Source organism: Amblyomma americanum, chromosome 1 (genome assembly GCF_052857255.1).
Source record: "Amblyomma americanum isolate KBUSLIRL-KWMA chromosome 1, ASM5285725v1, whole genome shotgun sequence".
Lineage (NCBI taxonomy): Eukaryota > Metazoa > Arthropoda > Arachnida > Ixodida > Ixodidae > Amblyomma > Amblyomma americanum.
The window spans coordinates 212188324-212209325 of NC_135497.1; the positions used below are offsets into that span (position 1 = coordinate 212188324).

The window sequence follows — 21002 nt, forward strand, 5'->3', positions numbered from 1 at the left end:
ATGCATCTCCCCTTAAGTCTAATAAAATTAGAATATAATCTGACTCACTAGTAGATCACGATCACATTTATTTCGTAGTGAAAAGTTTGTGCAACAGCTATGGCCCATTTGTCAGTACTGTATCTGCAAGCTTTGTTGACAGATTTTTGGTGTTCATTTTTCGTTTTGAACAGCGGTGTGGCCACGGGGACACTCCGGCGCCCCTGGCTATCGTGAACTCCAGAGCAAGGTTGCCGAACTGGAGACAAAGCTGAGAGGTGGGTATCTAGCATAGGATGGGGAAGCGGAAACTTCTTGTTTGCTAGAACGCTGGTGACAAGGCGACCTGGTGTCATTTTTATACAGTGTTGTAACACCTTAGAATAGAGCAGTGGAATGCCTGTGGCCATTTCAAAAGTCTCTCGTGACCACCGTAAGAAAGGCTAGTTTTAGAGGTTGTTTGACCACTGTGTGTTACGGCGCTGGCACATTTACAGAGAGGCAGGATGGCAGCCAGCAAACTTCTATTCCGAGCACCCCCATGAGAGCGCACTCTCTGGACCGCAGCAACCACGAGATGGACTGCCTGAGAAACGACAGTGTTCAACCACGGGGTCAGGTGGGTGGTCCTTTCCTAATAATCGAAAAAAAAAAAATGTTATAATATATATTATATGTTATGTAAAGTGCATGGTCTGTTGCTTGAGTTGAAATATGTGTTCGGCTAATGGTTGACTCTTGATCTCGGTGGCCCTGACTAACGTCCCTTTATGAAGAAGGTAGTGACATTCTCCGTTTCCTGCTGGCTTCCTTCTAATACCTCCATGCCCATCATTGCGTGAGAGCGTCGCTGAAAGGGTCAAAACTTGTTGGTGCACTTGCAAAATTCCAAAGCTTTGCCATTGTTTTGCCATTTATTGGCCGGGCAGGAGTTTCCTGCTTGAACTGTCTGCACCCGGTGGTGGTTCCTGCCCGACCTGCCTTAGCTTGATTGTGGTCTCTTCGCCACCAGAAAATCGCCTCTTCTGATAGAATGTTTTCAGTGCTTTCCCTTCGACATAACTGCAGCGTGAAAAAAAATACAAACGCAATGGAAGGAAAACACTGACGACACGGACAATCGCTGCACTCACAACTGGTTTTATTTTGCCAATACATGCAAAATATAAAGGTTCCGCTGTGCATGCACTCACATAATACAGAAGAAAAGGAGACGTGCCAACGACAACATAGCTCTTCTTAGCTCGTGCCTCAGTTCCAATACCATCGGCGTTGATGCCATCTGGGGTGCACGCCATGGCAATATGCCAGGATGCTGCGCCAGTAACAGCATGGTGTGTTTATATTTTGACGAGAGCGCCAGCGGCAATGGCTCACTTGGCAAGCTTGGCAACGTGCCAGGACACTGCTGTGGCCGGCTGCCGACAGGGTATGTGTTGTAAGAAAGCCGGCGAGACTGTGAGGAAGAGACATGGGGCATGAGGTAGCACGTGTCAGAGTACATGCACTCGAACACCGGAGGAGAACCTGGTAGTTTAGGCCAGAATATCACAATAAGTTTTTACTTTCACCCCACAGCTAATGCTAAAACATTCGCGGTACACACATGTAACTGTCCTCTGAGTTTTTTTTTTATGTAGAATGTTGTCCCACTCGTTTGGGTGACCTCTTCTGTGCAATTGGTCATTAAATCGGCTATGGTGCAGCTGCGTCTCGTGCATACGCTGATGTTATGATCCTTTCCAAACCAAGGAAGAAATTGGTTGGGTTTTAACATAGTTAAGGGGGGAGACTACCCTTAAACACCAACTTTTTTGTTTCTTGAGATATCTGAATGAAATATTCAGGGTAGGCGAAGAGCACGACCATTTGAAGAACTACCAAGTTTCATGGAGCTGTGGGCACTGGTTCCGAAGTTACAGGAGTACAGCAGCCGACGTGTAATTCGGACTCTAATAATTCGGACTTGTAGGATATTTCGGACCTCGTTGAGGCACCGTCAGTCTCCCCATAGAAGCGCATACATATTCACAACGGATATTTCGGATCTAAAAAGTCCGAAAGTTCGATTTTTCGGACTAATTTCAGTCGCCTGCGGGCCAAAGTTGGCCATCTTTTCGGCGGCGCAAAAGGCGCTATCTTGGATGTGGTGGATTTATGCTGCAGTTGGCTTTGCTTGACACACTTTCGGTACCTCATTGTTGCCAGTAGAGGTCCCTGCGATCTCTGACACTTGGAGGTGGCAGCCGGATTGTCATCGCCGCCAACTTGCTTTTGTCGCCGACGTTGTCGCGGGCAGTTATCGCTTGTCCCATACGTTGAGAATTCGTTGTTGGGAAGGAAATTGTGAAGGAGCTATCTCACATGTCGGTAGGAAAGGATAAAAAGAGGGACTGAGAGAAGAAAGGAAAAAAAAGATCTGCCGTAATGGAGGGCTCCGGAATAATTTCGACTACCTGGGGAACTTTAACGTGCACTGACATCACACAGGACACGGGCGCCTTTGCGTTTCGCCTCCATCGAAACGCGCCCACCGCGGTCGGGTTCCAACCCGGGTTCTCCGGAGCAGTAGCCGAGCGCCCTAACCACAGAGCCACCGTGGCGGGTCTCATACGTTCGCCGTTTCGTCACTTGGGTTTCTCTGACCGTGTTGACCGAGTGGCGCTCAGTCCTCACAAAGTTACATCTGTTCGCCGTTTTGTGATTGCGTCCGGCGGTTCCGCCGCTTTGAGAGAAAAGTGCCTTATCTTCGCGTGTGTTGAACAAGCGGTGTGGTGCACACTCAGATTGTGGACAGCATGGACCCGCTGTGTCCGTCAAACAAGCGTGGCAAGTATTCCAACTAAATGCGGTGACCTTGCTGTCTAGCGTGTGCAGTGAAAGCACAACCATGGCGCAAATACAGGCGCAAATCGTCGCCAACAAGAGAAATTTTCCGCAAGGTAACATCAGTGACATTTTAAAGCAGATTTTTCTCAATAAAGTGATTTTTTTGTACTTCACGGATTTTTCGGACTGTTCGATTATTTGGACCATTTTTGAGGTTCCTTCGAGTCCGAAAAATCGGTCGGCGACTGTATATCAAAGTGGTTCACATAGGTCGCTTATTCCAGGCCTGGAGAATTTGAAAATGGGTTTGGCTCTGTGAAATTCGTTATGGTCATTCCTGGATAGGTGCCCCAGGGCAAGACAGAGCCCTTTTTCTAAATTTCCTTGCTGGAAAAGTCAAGCCCAGCACTGAATTTAGTGTCAATAAACTAGATCTTCATTAGGCATATTTAAATTGCTTATGACAAATTCCAGAAGCAATAACTTGAAAAAGCGGGCTTGTCTTGTTCTCAAAAATGTATTCAGGTACGGAGTAAAAAAAGCCTTATGGAAATCCGATAAGCGGTTCCCGAGCAGCAGCCAGAATGAGCAGCCCCGCCAGGCAAAAAATACATCCTGAGAAAACAGCCCTCAAAGGTTGCGAGAACACAAGCTTTCTTGTTTCTTGTGATATCTGAATGAAATTTTCAGGGTAGACTAAAAACACAAACATTTGAAGAAATACCAAGGTTCATGAAGCTGTGCACACTGGTTCTCAAGTTACAGGAGCATATCAAAATGGTTCACATAGGTCTATTTCTCCAGGCCTGGAGAATTTGAAAACAGTGCTGTCACTGTGAAATTCATTGGGGTTATTCCTAGTTAGGTACCGGAGGTCAAAACGAGGCCCTTTTGATGAATTTCCTTGCTGAAAAATTTTAGCATAGCACTGAATTTAGTGTCATTAATTAGACCTCATTAAGCCAATATTAATTGCTTATGACAGATTCCATACGCAATAATCTGAATAAACGAGCTTGACCTGCCCTCTGAAATTTATTTAGGTACGGAATAAAAAAAAAGACCCCATGGAAATCCGGTAAGTGGCTCCCGAGATGCAGCCAGAATCTCGATCTTCTCGGACGTCAGGAAATGTTTCCAAGTGAACGGCGTGCGATGCATTCTCATGCCTCGGGGTAGATGCGAGACAGGAGCTGGAGGTCGCAGTCGCCGAGTTTGATGCGTTCGGTACGCAAAGCATGCCCGTCGAAGCAACGCATTCTTGCACCGATGAAGATGCTGGTACGTCGCTGGAAGCGGCAACGCAATTGCTGTCTAGTAGCGATGTAGAAGAAGTTACGCGGCTGGAAGCATCGACAGTCCTTGTTGGCGGCACGCTTTTCCGAAAGAACACAGTTCATACCACGCTTCCGGGCACTGAACGCGTGTAGCGTCTTTAGCTTTGTTGGACGCATCTTGAGTGACTGCGCAATAGTCAACAGTCTGCAGGAAACTGTTCGGACGGCACGGCGAGAGATCGTAAAGACGGTGGCAGCGGCGATCACAATGAGAAAAGTAGAGAGCCAAGGCTGGTGGGGCGACGCGCTGGCCTCCGCTGGAGGGGACCGCCGCGTCAGCGTGCGCAGCAGCCAATAGCAGGCGCGTGATCCCCCGCGTTCTCAAGGAGCGCGCCCTTCGCCCAATCGCAGTCTCGCATTTCAAAGGCGGGAAACTCGAAAGGCGCTTTTAGGCCCCCAATCACAAACGAGTAGCGCTTCCACCACGCCGCCGCTGCCGTTGTCGAAGGCAGGCAAAAGAGAGCAAGAATTCACAAACAGAACAAGACCAAGATGGCGGCTCTTGGTTCACTGGCTGAGCAACAGCGTACGCACACAGTTGGGGTATTTTCTGCACTCTCTCGCAGCTCAGCGGCGAGGCGTTAAGCGCTGGAGGATGCCGAACAGTGTTGGTCATGTGCCAGTGTAGTGAAGTCGGTCCCGCTTTGGCCAGTGTGCGGACACGGCTTCTTAGATATTTAATTTGAAGTACTTTCACGACAAATTAGTCGTTCATATTTGCAGAAAAGGTAGTTAATGGCACATACTACCGCAATGTGCACTTTTCCAAAAATCGGCTTTTTCACGATTTTTCGATTTTCAAGGGCCGCATCCCCCCCTTAAGCGCTGGAGGATGCCGAACAGTGTTGGTCAGGCACCAGTGTAGTGAAGACAGTCCCACTTTGGCCAGTGTGTGGTCACTGTGCCACATGCGCTAAACTTGGGCTTTCAAAAATTAGGATGCGGCATTCGCTAATGTGAGCGACTAGTTCTTCTAAGCTAATGCTTTGGTCAGCATCAAGGGCAACAATGAGTCACTCAAGAGTGTTTCACACAAGGGCTTTAGCTTTGTCTTGACATGACTGAAATGTAGCAGACCATATTTGAGATTTGATTCTGTGCTCACTGCCGGGGCCTTCTCCCAACTTTACTTGTTTGGGTGCTTCTACCATGCTGAGATCAGCAAGAGGCACTGTGCCCTTGGAGAGAGCAGGAGGATTGGGTTGGGTGAGGCATTGTTTCTTAATTTTGGTGCTTGGCAGACAACAAAAATAAACTGACTTTCTCATCTAAAATTTTTACAGCGCTGAACTGGGGATGTCAGTGCCACATATATTTGGTGTAGCACTAAAGAACTTCTTCATGGCATTACAGCTTACCATCTAGCAGTGGCAGTACGCATGTTGATTTAATGCTCGCTGCTTGTTTAGTGACGTTAGGCCTGACATATGGTCGTTATGCTAACAATTGCCAAAATGTTCATTTTCATCTGCTTGGTTCTAAAATTCACTCGCATCTGCTGCTAATGCGTAAGGCTTGCTGCATTAGTGCTGCCACTCCTTCAGGTCGATGCACAAGTTGTTTTTCGCTGTCATTGTTTGGAGGTAGACTTTTTTTTTTTTTTAGTATTAAAGCACTATTACAATGGGTAAACCCCGAACAACATTTCTTTTGTCCTGTGGTTTATAAACTTCGCCTCACTGCTATGGAGAGGTTATGTCTCGCACTCATTATGTTTCGGCCACGTGGCTTAGTACAGTCATTCCTGGATGTAAATCTGAGTTGAAGGGGGCTGGAGGTTAGTTAGAATTTAGTGCGGGCCTTTTTAAGTGTAGCGGAGCTAGATTTTGGTGTTTTATGGCCAGATAAACAAGGAAGGCATGCAGCATTAGCTGTAGCTTTCTCATGCCGCTTGCGAGCTAGACTGTCCCTCTTTTTGTGCAGAACCCAGCCAGCACAGAGGTGCCAGGCCGAAGTATGGGCTGTCTTCTCGTCTGACTGCTCAATTTCCGGAGCAATTCTCCACCTCGCCTGAAGTGCAAGTCGGTGGCCGCGGCCCGGTGCCAGGTGGCTCCGCGGAGGGACCGCAGATTCCTAGGCAGCCACGCACGCTGCTGCCTGCCTATATTTAACTCGGGAAGCCGGGCGACGGCAAGTCTGCCAAGGGTGAGTCTTTCCTTTGTGTGCACGCTAGCCGTGGAATGTGAATGCACCAGAGGGGGTGCAAGTGCAGTGTGTCATGTAAAAGGCAAGTGGTGACTGTAGGTGGTGTGATGTTACTGTGAACTACTGTTCACAGTGAACTCCAGTGAAACATGAATAAGGGCCACTCAACTCCTCTGAATATATGAATGTGCACTGAGCTGATGCACAAATGTAGATACACCGTGCATATATCATTGAGGACGCAAGCAAGCGTAACGTAGAACAAGCAACAAATTTTTTGTTTCTTGTCATTAGCTTTGCCTTGCAACTGTTTTCTAGCATAGGAGCTGAAATAAAATGTGCACACAGCAGCAAGGTTGACATGCAGCTGCAATCAGAATATGATTTGCAACGCAATGCTGACGTCAAAATGGCGAAAGCGACCAAAGCTGACTGGTTTCATAAGGTAATAATGTATGCTATGCCTGTGCTGCCTAACCTTGCCTACCACTGTTGCTGGCTGATATCGGCGTCTCGGCCTTTTAGCGAGTGGGCCGGGTTGCATGTATGGCACTGCGCTTTACACTAAACTGCTCCTAAAGTCTTTCGTAGCCACTGAGTAGGATAAATTTTCATATGCAGGAAATTACTAGACAAGTACCTCGCAGCAAAGGGGCATAATTTTGTCTCATTGTGTTGATGCTTTGCATAGCTGCTGTGATTGAGGGGTCGAATTGCAGCTAGGGCAGCTAAATTTCAGTTTAGGTGAAAGGAAAAACGTTCCTGGGCTGGGTGATGTCGGCACTCATTAGAAGAATTCCAACTGGTAGAAACTAGTCCCGAGGCCTCCACTGAGTGTCCCTCGTAGCTGACATGTGCCTTTGGGGTGCTACAAATTAAAAATTGGAGAAGCTGTGTTCCGAAAAGTCGGAAGCCAAAAGCATATAATTACTTATGCAGCTTCTTAGACGGTCATTGGATATAGTCTAGCATGTGCCGTATATACCCACCTAATGAACCCACTCTCATAATGAACCCGCCCTCCAGTTTCATCCGCCAGAATCTACTTTTTTTTTTTTTTTTCAGCCTCTAGCATTTTGTAGCGGGGTCCTCTTTTTGCGCCCTCGGCATTGCAAACCTTGGCAGCGTGCCAAGATGCTGCCCCCCTTCCCCATGTCGCATGCCCTCATTCTGCCCACTTGTATGTTTGCACATGTACGCTTGCTCAGTAAATGTATTATGTGGGCACAATTTGTCGAAAGTTTCAACCTGGTAGCCGGGAAATCATGTTTTCTGGGAACGCATTAACCAGGAAAAATATAACGTCTTGCTATGGAACATTCTTAATGTCCGCGATTTTGAGCGTATTAACCGGGAAATCGTATGAACTCGGAACATATCAACGATTCAGTGTGTTCATTGGCATTGGCGTTGACAGTGTTCTAGATGAGGATGCTTTTGAGGAAAGGAAGGGTGGATAACTGGCTCTCTGGATAGCCCTGGCTCCCTGGCGCCCTGGACGGAGTCTGCGTTTACATCACGTTTCACGTTGCTCCGTCCTGTGACGTCATAACAGTGCACAGAGTTTGAATTGGAGGGCGGGAACAACTTTTTGAACTTCAAATCCAAATTTCTTTGAAATAAATGCATCTTTCGCTCCCGGACGAGTGGCAAGAAAGCCATGATATGCCGAACTATCATATTTTCCTAACCAAAAGAAAAAAAGAATGAGTGTTCTCCTCACTGTCCCTTTAAGGGAGGAAGAGGGTCTTAGAAAAAAATTTTATTAATGAAGTCAAAATTATGAAATCTTTAGGGAACATGTATTTTTGTGTGGTGATTCCAAATATGGAATTTAATTTCATGTGCAACAATTTCTTGAGCACTTATGCAATATGTTATGTAACTTTTTGAGAAGAGCTTTCAATAAATCCTGCTGCAGGGAACTTGCTAGAATGCATGTCACTGGTTTCTCTTGACATTGATCTATGCAATAAACCTAAGATTATCATCCTGTCTGTCATAAAAGTTGAGTTATAGAATTTTGAAGTTGTTGCTTCAGAAACAGGAAAACAAATATTTCTTCCCATTTGTGAAGTATGAAGTTCAATACCCTGTAACTCAACTTCTGTGATAGGCAGGATAATAATTTTACCCTTGATGCATAGCTTGTTGTCAAGACCAGCGGACGGGATGCATTCTAGCAAGTTCCCTGCAGCAAAATATTGTTAAAGCTCTCCGCAAAAAGTTACATGACATATTGCATCAAGTGCACAAGGCCTTGTTGTACATTAAATTTAATTCCATATTTGGAATCAGCACACAAAAATACATCTTCCCTGAAGACTTCATAATTGTGACTTCATTAATAAATATTTTTTTTCTAAGACCAGCTTCTCCCCTTAATAGAATATATTTGCTCTGAGTTGTCAAGAACCGGTTATTCCATATGCTTATGGCAACTCTGTATGAATGGTTGCACTTTTGGAGCTCACTGGCAGCACAAGATATTGGTGGTTGGGTCCAAAAATTCGCCTGCTTTTTGTTCTGCAGCTTTGCCATCGATGCAACTTTTTAATGGCTTCTTGCAGCTTTTGCTATATTAGTGAAACAAGATGTTTTTGAAAGCATTGGATGAAGGCTGTGTTGGCAGAGGTACAAGGCCTGTAGGGACATTTTTTACTGGAACAGCCCACTCACCCGGCTCATAGGAACTCTCCCAGTTAGGAAGTCGTGAAATGATACAGCAGAACTACGCTGTTTTTCATGAGGCCACGAGGAAAATTATACCAGCCAGGCAAAGTAGCCAAACAATGTGTGTGGATAAGATTGTGAGTGTTGTATGCGACTTTTTTTTTATTATTCCTTGTAAGCGCAATATGCTTCTGGAATTTACAAGCCTTTGCAGCTGCTAAGCTTTAAGGGGAGACACTGGTCTTAAAACGAAAATTTTTATTATTGGAGATATTGTAATGAAATTAGGTATCCGTATGTATTTCTTCCTCCTATTTTCATAAATGTAATTAGTTTCAACTTATCTCAATTAGTTTTCTACTTATGGAAAATTAACTGAAGCCTAATTAGGTAATTTCTTACGGGTCATTAAGACACTTTCCCTCAACATTTTTTGGTTCCGATTAAAATGTAGCCGTAGCCAAAGAGGTTCCTTGCGGAGCTATGCTATTTATGTTGTTATTAAGATACATCATCATATAAAAATGTTCAGTTATGTCGATGCATCACAATTCTGGAATATAATTAGCTGGTATTATTGTTCACAAAATTTGATATGTTCAACTTAGCCACATAAATATAGCATAGCTCCACAGTTGAATTCTTTCTGAATTCAATGATGTAAAGCTCATTAAAATTGCACCGCAAAAACATAATGAAAAGTTCCGTAACTCTAGTGACATTGGCAAAAAAATGAAGCTGAGAATATCGCAATTAAAGTTTTGACGCTGACTACAGAAAATTCTGGGAGGAATCTTCCACAACGGATTTTATTTAGGTGTTCCCTATCTGTTTCCCTACAAAGCAAAACAAAGAGTGTCTTATTCCATCCAAGGAAACATTAATATAAAAATGTCGAAGGTGTAAGCGTGATGAAGTTGTAAAAAAAATGATTTCTTATGAAGTTATCGGTACATTTTTTTTTTTTAGGGGCAATGGAGTGCAGGCCTAGGGTGTTGAGCTCTAAAGACAATATTATGAATCCTGAAAACTGTTTTTTGAGAGACCTAGCAGTCCAGAGCCAAGGAGATCTGAGCCACCCTGGCAAGCAGATGGGTGGTCCTGAAAAGGACCGTTGGGTGCGACGCTCGACACGTCTCCTACTCTGTCTCTGAGAAGAACCCCCTGGACGTTAGGTAGCATGCTGCCCTGTGCTGCTGTAGAACGTCTTCATAGCAGTCCAGGACTGTAATCTTCAGTTGCTCCCGTTTTGTGCCGCCCTGTCAGTCTCTCTTTCGTATTAGCGCTCTTTAGCTGAGCTCCATTTGCCTTGCGCAAATGCAGGGCGCCTTTTCCTAGGCTTCGGCGAACAAGGCAGCCACCAGCAGCATAGCCCAGACTTGCAGTGATGGATTCATTAGTTGCCCTCCTTCCTTGGTTGTAGAGGGCAACAGCCTCAGCAGCAGCCGGCTTCACACTTTCCAAATAAGCATTTCCATTCTTTGAAGCTTGCGTCCAAACGAGAGAGTGTAGGCTCTCACTCACCTTCTGAGTCTTTCCTTCGCTGCATCGTGCCAACAGGTTCTCATCGCTGAGCTTTGCAAACACTGGCTCCAGAGCAGCCCCAACACGAGCCGGGAGGGCACTCTTTTGTGCAGGTGGAAGTTCACCACTGGCCAAGGCTCTGTTGAGCTTGCACCAAGAGTCAGCACCCTCAGGGCCCTTGGAGTGGTTCGGGACATCATTTGTAGAGGTCATGTGCAGGAGTGTAGCTTCCACTGCCTTCTTCACGCCTGGAACGTCTTGACTGTTGCTCCTCAGGGCATGGCCGTAGTAGTTGGTGATCTTCTTGATCTTTTCCTGCGTCAGCTTGCCTCTTCCGCCCAGAGATTCACCTTGAGCCTTCTTTCTATGAACCAGGTTCTGCAGAGCAGTCCGCATTCGCTTATGAACGTGGTTGATGCAATCCTTCTTGTCAGTCTTTATGAGTCTTTATGAGTCCGTACACTTTTGCTTCTGACAACGCATAAAAAGTCCGGCTGTCTCCAACAGAGAGGACGGTCGTGTAGCGCAGACCATACTTGGCCAGAGATCTTTAAAACATGGTCAGCGCATTCTCCACTTCCATGCGACCAGAGTTACAATCGATGTTTCGCTGGTACTCGTGGTGGCGAGCCAGTCACTGTAGCCTTCATCTTGTGGCTATGGTCCCAAGGCACATCTGAGACAAAAGTTCGAGTAAACAATGTGGTCTTTTGCCAGTGTACAGCTCAACAGTGCAGGCCACACTGATGTGAGAGCTACGACCTCGGGTCATCCACAAACCATCAAATATAACGTCAGTGTTCCCAATTCTACTCAAGAAGTCTCTATAGAGGTCCTTGATGACTGCCACACTGGCAGCTTCACTTGCGGTCGCTGTGCTTTCGCAGGCTTTCACAAAGTTTTCAGGTGTCCCTGAAAGGCCTTGTGGTGCAGACCTCGGTGGGACAGGTTCATACAGGCGCAAAAGTCTGCAAGTGCAGTCAAGCCTTTGCCTATCGTCTGTATTCCCTTCATGGCCCTCATGTTGACCTCGAAGGGAGTTATGTTGTCAGTTCCACTTACTTGTTGGGAAGAAAATTGCTTCCTCTCCAAGTGCAGCTACCGCAGATGAGCTGGAGCTTTACAGCTAAGCCATACTCCTTGTCTGTTGCCTTGCTCAAAGTCAGACTTCCTGCGCCGCAGGTTCCGCACTTCGGTTGCGCAATAAAGTTGTTTAGAACTTTCATGTCCACAATCACGAACTCGGTGCCAGTATCATCGGTCTGGCACTCCGCGCTGGCGCCAAGAAGTTCAAACTTGCGCTGGGTCGCTAAGTTTTCCGGCAGAGGGGACTTCGTGTTCGCCGATCACTCAACAAACTGCGCCTGCTCCGCCGCAGAGTAGTATGCGGCATCAACACGAACTGTACCGTAATCCGGGAATCAATTCGAGCTGGAACTCGGTCCTGCAGTGTCGTCAGCGAGCAGCGTGGTTGATGTTCCAGACAGATCCAGCGAGTCCGGCACCGGCTCTAGCGAAGGTCCCGACAGCGCACTTGTGGCCGATGCTGTACCATGCCCGTTTCTTACGGCTTCCAAAAGCTCGTTGCATGCACGGTTTAAGTCGGTTGTCTCCCGTCATCTTGATCGCATGGGAAAAATCCCAGCACAAAGCAGAAACATGGCGCATCAAGAAAAAACAAGCGCAAACGCAGACGCACATGAAGCGGCAGTGACGCTGGTAAGCGCAAAAGCGGAAAAAAAAAAAATGACGCGCCGGTTACTCCAGCCAATGGCAGGCGCGAAAAGCGCGCCATGCGCGAGCCAATCAGCGACCCGGAAATGGTCTTCGGAAAGCCAGCCAGGGCAGTCATTTTGCTTGAGCGACGCCATTTTGAGACATCGCAAATTGTGCGCAACGAAAACAGCTTCAAACCAAGCCCAAGATGGCGGCCATCGGCCGTCTGCAGCGTCCGCGGCATGCGTGGGAAGTTCAAACAAATTTCGCCTTTTTGGGGACATTTCGTGGCTGCCGTGGCATATTGAAAGCATATTTTATCGCATTTCCCGACCAAATTTACCGTTAATAATTTGAGAATAGGTGCTTGAAGGGTCAAACATTCCGAAAATGAGTTTTGCTCAAAATCGATTGTTTGACCATTTTTGACTGTTCTAAGACATGCATCTCCCCTTAAGTCTAATAAAATTAGAATATAATCTGACTCACTAGTAGATCACGATCACATTTATTTCGTAGTGAAAAGTTTGTGCAACAGCTATGGCCCATTTGTCAGTACTGTATCTGCAAGCTTTGTTGACAGATTTTTGGTGTTCATTTTTCGTTTTGAACAGCGGTGTGGCCACGGGGACACTCCGGCGCCCCTGGCTATCGTGAACTCCAGAGCAAGGTTGCCGAACTGGAGACAAAGCTGAGAGGTGGGTATCTAGCATAGGATGGGGAAGCGGAAACTTCTTGTTTGCTAGAACGCTGGTGACAAGGCGACCTGGTGTCATTTTTATACAGTGTTGTAACACCTTAGAATAGAGCAGTGGAATGCCTGTGGCCATTTCAAAAGTCTCTCGTGACCACCGTAAGAAAGGCTAGTTTTAGAGGTTGTTTGACCACTGTGTGTTACGGCGCTGGCACATTTACAGAGAGGCAGGATGGCAGCCAGCAAACTTCTATTCCGAGCACCCCCATGAGAGCGCACTCTCTGGACCGCAGCAACCACGAGATGGACTGCCTGAGAAACGACAGTGTTCAACCACGGGGTCAGGTGGGTGGTCCTTTCCTAATAATCGAAAAAAAAAAAATGTTATAATATATATTATATGTTATGTAAAGTGCATGGTCTGTTGCTTGAGTTGAAATATGTGTTCGGCTAATGGTTGACTCTTGATCTCGGTGGCCCTGACTAACGTCCCTTTATGAAGAAGGTAGTGACATTCTCCGTTTCCTGCTGGCTTCCTTCTAATACCTCCATGCCCATCATTGCGTGAGAGCGTCGCTGAAAGGGTCAAAACTTGTTGGTGCACTTGCAAAATTCCAAAGCTTTGCCATTGTTTTGCCATTTATTGGCCGGGCAGGAGTTTCCTGCTTGAACTGTCTGCACCCGGTGGTGGTTCCTGCCCGACCTGCCTTAGCTTGATTGTGGTCTCTTCGCCACCAGAAAATCGCCTCTTCTGATAGAATGTTTTCAGTGCTTTCCCTTCGACATAACTGCAGCGTGAAAAAAAATACAAACGCAATGGAAGGAAAACACTGACGACACGGACAATCGCTGCACTCACAACTGGTTTTATTTTGCCAATACATGCAAAATATAAAGGTTCCGCTGTGCATGCACTCACATAATACAGAAGAAAAGGAGACGTGCCAACGACAACATAGCTCTTCTTAGCTCGTGCCTCAGTTCCAATACCATCGGCGTTGATGCCATCTGGGGTGCACGCCATGGCAATATGCCAGGATGCTGCGCCAGTAACAGCATGGTGTGTTTATATTTTGACGAGAGCGCCAGCGGCAATGGCTCACTTGGCAAGCTTGGCAACGTGCCAGGACACTGCTGTGGCCGGCTGCCGACAGGGTATGTGTTGTAAGAAAGCCGGCGAGACTGTGAGGAAGAGACATGGGGCATGAGGTAGCACGTGTCAGAGTACATGCACTCGAACACCGGAGGAGAACCTGGTAGTTTAGGCCAGAATATCACAATAAGTTTTTACTTTCACCCCACAGCTAATGCTAAAACATTCGCGGTACACACATGTAACTGTCCTCTGAGTTTTTTTTTTATGTAGAATGTTGTCCCACTCGTTTGGGTGACCTCTTCTGTGCAATTGGTCATTAAATCGGCTATGGTGCAGCTGCGTCTCGTGCATACGCTGATGTTATGATCCTTTCCAAACCAAGGAAGAAATTGGTTGGGTTTTAACATAGTTAAGGGGGGAGACTACCCTTAAACACCAACTTTTTTGTTTCTTGAGATATCTGAATGAAATATTCAGGGTAGGCGAAGAGCACGACCATTTGAAGAACTACCAAGTTTCATGGAGCTGTGGGCACTGGTTCCGAAGTTACAGGAGTACAGCAGCCGACGTGTAATTCGGACTCTAATAATTCGGACTTGTAGGATATTTCGGACCTCGTTGAGGCACCGTCAGTCTCCCCATAGAAGCGCATACATATTCACAACGGATATTTCGGATCTAAAAAGTCCGAAAGTTCGATTTTTCGGACTAATTTCAGTCGCCTGCGGGCCAAAGTTGGCCATCTTTTCGGCGGCGCAAAAGGCGCTATCTTGGATGTGGTGGATTTATGCTGCAGTTGGCTTTGCTTGACACACTTTCGGTACCTCATTGTTGCCAGTAGAGGTCCCTGCGATCTCTGACACTTGGAGGTGGCAGCCGGATTGTCATCGCCGCCAACTTGCTTTTGTCGCCGACGTTGTCGCGGGCAGTTATCGCTTGTCCCATACGTTGAGAATTCGTTGTTGGGAAGGAAATTGTGAAGGAGCTATCTCACATGTCGGTAGGAAAGGATAAAAAGAGGGACTGAGAGAAGAAAGGAAAAAAAAGATCTGCCGTAATGGAGGGCTCCGGAATAATTTCGACTACCTGGGGAACTTTAACGTGCACTGACATCACACAGGACACGGGCGCCTTTGCGTTTCGCCTCCATCGAAACGCGCCCACCGCGGTCGGGTTCCAACCCGGGTTCTCCGGAGCAGTAGCCGAGCGCCCTAACCACAGAGCCACCGTGGCGGGTCTCATACGTTCGCCGTTTCGTCACTTGGGTTTCTCTGACCGTGTTGACCGAGTGGCGCTCAGTCCTCACAAAGTTACATCTGTTCGCCGTTTTGTGATTGCGTCCGGCGGTTCCGCCGCTTTGAGAGAAAAGTGCCTTATCTTCGCGTGTGTTGAACAAGCGGTGTGGTGCACACTCAGATTGTGGACAGCATGGACCCGCTGTGTCCGTCAAACAAGCGTGGCAAGTATTCCAACTAAATGCGGTGACCTTGCTGTCTAGCGTGTGCAGTGAAAGCACAACCATGGCGCAAATACAGGCGCAAATCGTCGCCAACAAGAGAAATTTTCCGCAAGGTAACATCAGTGACATTTTAAAGCAGATTTTTCTCAATAAAGTGATTTTTTTGTACTTCACGGATTTTTCGGACTGTTCGATTATTTGGACCATTTTTGAGGTTCCTTCGAGTCCGAAAAATCGGTCGGCGACTGTATATCAAAGTGGTTCACATAGGTCGCTTATTCCAGGCCTGGAGAATTTGAAAATGGGTTTGGCTCTGTGAAATTCGTTATGGTCATTCCTGGATAGGTGCCCCAGGGCAAGACAGAGCCCTTTTTCTAAATTTCCTTGCTGGAAAAGTCAAGCCCAGCACTGAATTTAGTGTCAATAAACTAGATCTTCATTAGGCATATTTAAATTGCTTATGACAAATTCCAGAAGCAATAACTTGAAAAAGCGGGCTTGTCTTGTTCTCAAAAATGTATTCAGGTACGGAGTAAAAAAAGCCTTATGGAAATCCGATAAGCGGTTCCCGAGCAGCAGCCAGAATGAGCAGCCCCGCCAGGCAAAAAATACATCCTGAGAAAACAGCCCTCAAAGGTTGCGAGAACACAAGCTTTCTTGTTTCTTGTGATATCTGAATGAAATTTTCAGGGTAGACTAAAAACACAAACATTTGAAGAAATACCAAGGTTCATGAAGCTGTGCACACTGGTTCTCAAGTTACAGGAGCATATCAAAATGGTTCACATAGGTCTATTTCTCCAGGCCTGGAGAATTTGAAAACAGTGCTGTCACTGTGAAATTCATTGGGGTTATTCCTAGTTAGGTACCGGAGGTCAAAACGAGGCCCTTTTGATGAATTTCCTTGCTGAAAAATTTTAGCATAGCACTGAATTTAGTGTCATTAATTAGACCTCATTAAGCCAATATTAATTGCTTATGACAGATTCCATACGCAATAATCTGAATAAACGAGCTTGACCTGCCCTCTGAAATTTATTTAGGTACGGAATAAAAAAAAAGACCCCATGGAAATCCGGTAAGTGGCTCCCGAGATGCAGCCAGAATCTCGATCTTCTCGGACGTCAGGAAATGTTTCCAAGTGAACGGCGTGCGATGCATTCTCATGCCTCGGGGTAGATGCGAGACAGGAGCTGGAGGTCGCAGTCGCCGAGTTTGATGCGTTCGGTACGCAAGGCATGCCCGTCGAAGCAACGCATTCTTGCACCGATGAAGATGCTGGTACGTCGCTGGAAGCGGCAACGCAATTGCTGTCTAGTAGCGATGTAGAAGAAGTTACGCGGCTGGAAGCATCGACAGTCCTTGTTGGCGGCACGCTTTTCCGAAAGAACACAGTTCATACCACGCTTCCGGGCACTGAACGCGTGTAGCGTCTTTAGCTTTGTTGGACGCATCTTGAGTGACTGCGCAATAGTCAACAGTCTGCAGGAAACTGTTCGGACGGCACGGCGAGAGATCGTAAAGACGGTGGCAGCGGCGATCACAATGAGAAAAGTAGAGAGCCAAGGCTGGTGGGGCGACGCGCTGGCCTCCGCTGGAGGGGACCGCCGCGTCAGCGTGCGCAGCAGCCAATAGCAGGCGCGTGATCCCCCGCGTTCTCAAGGAGCGCGCCCTTCGCCCAATCGCAGTCTCGCATTTCAAAGGCGGGAAACTCGAAAGGCGCTTTTAGGCCCCCAATCACAAACGAGTAGCGCTTCCACCACGCCGCCGCTGCCGTTGTCGAAGGCAGGCAAAAGAGAGCAAGAATTCACAAACAGAACAAGACCAAGATGGCGGCTCTTGGTTCACTGGCTGAGCAACAGCGTACGCACACAGTTGGGGTATTTTCTGCACTCTCTCGCAGCTCAGCGGCGAGGCGTTAAGCGCTGGAGGATGCCGAACAGTGTTGGTCATGTGCCAGTGTAGTGAAGTCGGTCCCGCTTTGGCCAGTGTGCGGACACGGCTTCTTAGATATTTAATTTGAAGTACTTTCACGACAAATTAGTCGTTCATATTTGCAGAAAAGGTAGTTAATGGCACATACTACCGCAATGTGCACTTTTCCAAAAATCGGCTTTTTCACGATTTTTCGATTTTCAAGGGCCGCATCCCCCCCTTAAGCGCTGGAGGATGCCGAACAGTGTTGGTCAGGCACCAGTGTAGTGAAGACAGTCCCACTTTGGCCAGTGTGTGGTCACTGTGCCACATGCGCTAAACTTGGGCTTTCAAAAATTAGGATGCGGCATTCGCTAATGTGAGCGACTAGTTCTTCTAAGCTAATGCTTTGGTCAGCATCAAGGGCAACAATGAGTCACTCAAGAGTGTTTCACACAAGGGCTTTAGCTTTGTCTTGACATGACTGAAATGTAGCAGACCATATTTGAGATTTGATTCTGTGCTCACTGCCGGGGCCTTCTCCCAACTTTACTTGTTTGGGTGCTTCTACCATGCTGAGATCAGCAAGAGGCACTGTGCCCTTGGAGAGAGCAGGAGGATTGGGTTGGGTGAGGCATTGTTTCTTAATTTTGGTGCTTGGCAGACAACAAAAATAAACTGACTTTCTCATCTAAAATTTTTACAGCGCTGAACTGGGGATGTCAGTGCCACATATATTTGGTGTAGCACTAAAGAACTTCTTCATGGCATTACAGCTTACCATCTAGCAGTGGCAGTACGCATGTTGATTTAATGCTCGCTGCTTGTTTAGTGACGTTAGGCCTGACATATGGTCGTTATGCTAACAATTGCCAAAATGTTCATTTTCATCTGCTTGGTTCTAAAATTCACTCGCATCTGCTGCTAATGCGTAAGGCTTGCTGCATTAGTGCTGCCACTCCTTCAGGTCGATGCACAAGTTGTTTTTCGCTGTCATTGTTTGGAGGTAGACTTTTTTTTTTTTTTAGTATTAAAGCACTATTACAATGGGTAAACCCCGAACAACATTTCTTTTGTCCTGTGGTTTATAAACTTCGCCTCACTGCTATGGAGAGGTTATGTCTCGCACTCATTATGTTTCGGCCACGTGGCTTAGTACAGTCATTCCTGGATGTAAATCTGAGTTGAAGGGGGCTGGAGGTTAGTTAGAATTTAGTGCGGGCCTTTTTAAGTGTAGCGGAGCTAGATTTTGGTGTTTTATGGCCAGATAAACAAGGAAGGCATGCAGCATTAGCTGTAGCTTTCTCATGCCGCTTGCGAGCTAGACTGTCCCTCTTTTTGTGCAGAACCCAGCCAGCACAGAGGTGCCAGGCCGAAGTATGGGCTGTCTTCTCGTCTGACTGCTCAATTTCCGGAGCAATTCTCCACCTCGCCTGAAGTGCAAGTCGGTGGCCGCGGCCCGGTGCCAGGTGGCTCCGCGGAGGGACCGCAGATTCCTAGGCAGCCACGCACGCTGCTGCCTGCCTATATTTAACTCGGGAAGCCGGGCGACGGCAAGTCTGCCAAGGGTGAGTCTTTCCTTTGTGTGCACGCTAGCCGTGGAATGTGAATGCACCAGAGGGGGTGCAAGTGCAGTGTGTCATGTAAAAGGCAAGTGGTGACTGTAGGTGGTGTGATGTTACTGTGAACTACTGTTCACAGTGAACTCCAGTGAAACATGAATAAGGGCCACTCAACTCCTCTGAATATATGAATGTGCACTGAGCTGATGCACAAATGTAGATACACCGTGCATATATCATTGAGGACGCAAGCAAGCGTAACGTAGAACAAGCAACAAATTTTTTGTTTCTTGTCATTAGCTTTGCCTTGCAACTGTTTCTAGCATAGGAGCTGAAATAAAATGTGCACACAGCAGCAAGGTTGACATGCAGCTGCAATCAGAATATGATTTGCAACGCAATGCTGACGTCAAAATGGCGAAAGCGACCAAAGCTGACTGGTTTCATAAGGTAATAATGTATGCTATGCCTGTGCTGCCTAACCTTGCCTACCACTGTTGCTGGCTGATATCGGCGTCTCGGCCTTTTAGCGAGTGGGCCGGGTTGCATGTATGGCACTGCGCTTTACACTAAACTGCTCCTAAAGTCTTTCGTAGCCACTGAGTAGGATAAATTTTCATATGCAGGAAATTACTAGACAAGTACCTCGCAGCAAAGGGGCATAATTTTGTCTCATTGTGTTGATGCTTTGCATAGCTGCTGTGATTGAGGGGTCGAATTGCAGCTAGGGCAGCTAAATTTCAGTTTAGGTGAAAGGAAAAACGTTCCTGGGCTGGGTGATGTCGGCACTCATTAGAAGAATTCCAACTGGTAGAAACTAGTCCCGAGGCCTCCACTGAGTGTCCCTCGTAGCTGACATGTGCCTTTGGGGTGCTACAAATTAAAAATTGGAGAAGCTGTGTTCCGAAAAGTCGGAAGCCAAAAGCATATAATTACTTATGCAGCTTCTTAGACGGTCATTGGATATAGTCTAGCATGTGCCGTATATACCCACCTAATGAACCCACTCTCATAATGAACCCGCCCTCCAGTTTCATCCGCCAGAATCTACTTTTTTTTTTTTTTTCAGCCTCTAGCATTTTGTAGCGGGGTCCTCTTTTTGCGCCCTCGGCATTGCAAACCTTGGCAGCGTGCCAAGATGCTGCCCCCCTTCCCCATGTCGCATGCCCTCATTCTGCCCACTTGTATGTTTGCACATGTACGCTTGCTCAGTAAGTGTATTATATGGGCACAATTTGTCGAAAGTTTCAACCTGGTAGCCGTGAAATCATGTTTTCTGGGAACGCATTAACCAGGAAAAATATAACGTCTTGCTATGGAACATTTTTAATGTCCGCGATTTTGAGCGTATTAACCGGGAAATCGTATGAACTGGGAACATATCAACGATTCAGTGTGTTCATTGGCATTGGCATTGATAGTGTTCTAGATGTGGATGCTTTTGAGGAAAGGAAGGGTGAATAACTGGCTCTCTGGATAGCCCTGGCTCCCTGGCGCCCTGGACGGAGTCTGCGTTTACATCACGTTTCACGTTGCTCCGTCCTGTGACGTCATAACAGTGCACAGAGTTTGAATTGGAGGGCGGGAACAACTTTTTGAACTTCAAATCCAAATTTCTTTGAAATAAATGCATCTTTCGCTCCCGGACGAGTGGCAAGAAAGCCATGATATGCCGAACTATCATATTTTCCTAACCAAAAGAAAAAAAGAATGAGTGTTCTCCTCACTGTCCCTTTAAGGGAGGAAGAGGGTCTTAGAAAAAAATTTTATTAATGAAGTCAAAATTATGAAATCTTTAGGGAACATGTATTTTTGTGTGGTGATTCCAAATATGGAATTTAATTTCATGTGCAACAATTTCTTGAGCACTTATGCAATATGTTATGTAACTTTTTGAGAAGAGCTTTCAATAAATCCTGCTGCAGGGAACTTGCTAGAATGCATGTCACTGGTTTCTCTTGACATTGATCTATGCAATAAACCTAAGATTATCATCCTGTCTGTCATAAAAGTTGAGTTATAGAATTTTGAAGTTGTTGCTTCAGAAACAGGAAAACAAATATTTCTTCCCATT

The 21002-nt window shown here is 46.6% G+C and overlaps 1 protein-coding gene across 1 annotated transcript in view; it reads left to right on the forward strand.

Moving 5' to 3' along the window:
* The window catches only part of LOC144114581 (uncharacterized), a 197148-nt gene that overhangs the window by 102700 nt on the left and 73446 nt on the right, over window positions 1-21002 (forward strand). The window contains exons 24-29 of the mRNA XM_077648418.1: window positions 174-257; window positions 477-598; window positions 6069-6290; window positions 12818-12901; window positions 13121-13242; window positions 18713-18934. The gene's annotated coding sequence lies outside the window, so the exon portion shown is untranslated. The remainder of the gene's footprint in view (window positions 1-173; window positions 258-476; window positions 599-6068; window positions 6291-12817; window positions 12902-13120; window positions 13243-18712; window positions 18935-21002) is intronic.